The 2,861-nt window shown below is 36.8% G+C and overlaps 1 non-coding gene across 1 annotated transcript; it reads right to left on the reverse strand.

Annotated features, from left to right (window-relative positions):
* Positions 1 to 873: 873 nt before the first annotated feature.
* On the reverse strand, positions 874 to 980 carry LOC112419592 (small nucleolar RNA R71). The gene has a single exon (XR_003009717.1). It is a non-coding gene; the product is annotated as a small nucleolar RNA R71 (small nucleolar RNA).
* Between the last annotated feature and the right edge of the window lie 1,881 nt (positions 981 to 2,861).

Below are 2,861 nucleotides of genomic sequence, written 5' to 3' on the forward strand. Positions count from 1 at the left end.
ATTCACTTATGTATTCTTAGAGGAAACAAAAAATACATTAGAGAAAATTGTCTTTAGAAACAAATTTAACATAAGATTTAAATATAGGTTTGGATTGTGAGTGATTTGTCATTATGATGAACCAATAATCCCGAGACGCTTTTTATTATTTTATATCAATCAAATTTGCTAAACTTCTAAATCATGAACCTTTCAGCGAATCACTATTAGAAAGAAAATCAATAATTACAATAACTCCCTGTGAAACGATATTTTACTACTTTGATGGAACCGTGCGCTTGCGTATTTCACAAATCAAGTTTTTGGCGCCGCTGGCGCCGCTGCCGGGGAGTTAGTAATATTGATTAACTTTTTAGCTTTAGTTAGATTGGTTTTTTTCTTTCTTTCTTTCAACTTTTGGAGATTTAATTCTTGAATGCGAAGAACCAAAAGTCTTGGAGAATTCGTTCATGAGATTGAGAGGTTCTTCCACGAAAGAAGAAGAAACACACACAAAAACAGAAACGATATAGCTGAGGAACACACTCTTAGAGAGTATGCAACCCCATCTATGGATGAGCCACACGTTGTTATTGTGTACTCAACGATTGAAGAAAATAATTTTGAAATCAAGCCTGCACTACTAAATTTAGTGCAGCAAAATCAATTTTCCGGATTACCCACTGAGGATCCGAATCTTCATATTGCTACTTTATAAGACTCAGTGGAACTTTGAAAGCAAACCAAGAGGCCGTAAGGCTGCACCTATTTCCTTTCTCTTTAAGAGATAGAGCTAGTGTGTGGTTTTATTCATTGCAAAATGGTTCTATTACTTCATGGGACCAAATGAGGCAAGCATTCCTTGCCCGATTATTTTCCCCTAGTAAACCTGCTCAATTGAGGGATCAAATAACACAATTCACTTAAAGAGATGGGGGATCTCTTTACGATGTGTGGGAGCGTTTCAAGGAAATGCTTAGGCTTTGCCCCCACCATGGTTTAGAGAAATGGCTGATTGTCCATACTTTATATAATGGTCTTCTATATACCACAAAAATGATTGTTGATGCAGCTGCAGGTGGAGCTTTGATGAATAAAAATTACATAGCAACATATGCTTTGATCGAGGACATGGCTCAAAACCACTATCAGTTGACAAGTGAAAAAGCCATCACTGTTGTTGCTCCTTCACCCACTAAAAAAGAGGCAGGTATGTATGAAGTTTCTTCCCTTGATCATTTGAATGCTAATGTGGATGCACTTTTTCAAAAATTTGACAAATTAAGTGTAAGTGTTGTCACACCTGCTCCCACTTCACCACCTTGTGAAGTTTGTGGAATATTTGGTCATACTGGCGTTGAATGCCAACTAAGTAGTGTTGTTGAAAGTCCTGAGCAAGTAAACTATGCTCGATATAATTAAGGAATGAGGAACAATAAAAAAATTATAATAAAACCCCTCAAAACCCTTTTGGACAAGAAACAACATCACCTGGTTTTGCAAACAACCAAAAAAGTCGTCAAAAATCCAACTTGGAACTTTTGCTAGAAAATTTTGTAATGGGTCAAACCAAGCAAAACCAAGAATTTAAAAACCAAACTGAATTTTTGAATGACTCTCTCATTAAGCTCACATCAAAAGTGGATTCTATTGTTACTCACAACAAAATGCTTGACACTCAAATCTCTCAAGTAGCCCAACAAGTGGCCTCTTCCACACAAACTCCCAGAATCTTTCCGGGTCAGCCTGAAACCAATCCCAAAGTCCATTTAAATGTTGTTACCCTTATGAATGGTAGGAAACTAGAAGAGCCTCAAGTGAAAGATAAGGCTAAAGAGAGTGAGTAAGTGAGTAATAAACCACCAAGTGAGGAACCTAAGATAGAAAGTGAAAAGCCAAAAACTCCACCACCTTATAAACCAAAAAATCCATTTCCACAAAGGCTTGCTAAACCTAACCTGGATGCGCAATTTAAAAAGTCTGTTGACATGCTGAAAAAAATATACATTAATGTTCCTTTTACTTAAGCATTGTCTCAAATGCCTCTCTATGCAAAAAAATTGAAAGATATTTTATCAAAGAAAAGAAAAATAGAGGATGATGAGACAATAACTTTAACAAGAGAATGTAATGATTTCATACAAAAGAAATTGCCTCCAAAGCTCAAAGATCCCGGTAGTTTTTCCATCCCATGTGTGATTGAAAATGAAACCATTGAGAAAACCATGTGTGATCTAGGAGCTAGTGTTAGCTTGCTTCCCTTATCCCTCTTTAAGAGGATTTGCATAGGCGAGTTGAAACCTACTAGGATGACCTTGCAGTTGACCGATCGTTCCATTATCTATCTTGCCAGAATTCTTGAGGATATCCCCATTAAGGTGGGAAAAATTTATATCCTGGCGGATTTTGTGGTAGTGGATATCGAGGAGGATTCCCAAATTCCAATCCTTATTGATGTTAAGAATGGTAAGATAGCTTTTCATGTAGGTGATGAGAAGGTAGAGTTTGAAATTGCCAATCTGCAGATGTTGTTATTGATGTTAAGAATGGTAAGATAGCTTTTCATGTAGGTGATGAGAAGGTAGAGTTTGAAATTGGCCATTTGATGAAGGGTCCCTCTATTTTTGATTCATGTTGTATGATTGATGTTGTTGATCATTGTGTGAAAGAATGCTTCCTAGCGTCATCTGCACATGATGATCCCTTTGATCCGTTTTGAAGGTATTTTTGAACTTCAAACTAGTGACGTTAAAAGAGCGTTGTGTGGGAGCCAACCCACGGGTTAATGTCATTTCCTTTGTTTATGTTTTGCAGAATAATAGAAGAAAAGCCACATGAAGGATTAAACAAATTCCACATACAATAGGTGAACCACGTAACCA

The sequence above is a fragment of the Medicago truncatula genome, chromosome 2 (genome assembly GCF_003473485.1).
Source record: "Medicago truncatula cultivar Jemalong A17 chromosome 2, MtrunA17r5.0-ANR, whole genome shotgun sequence".
Classification (NCBI taxonomy): Eukaryota; Viridiplantae; Streptophyta; class Magnoliopsida; order Fabales; family Fabaceae; genus Medicago; species Medicago truncatula.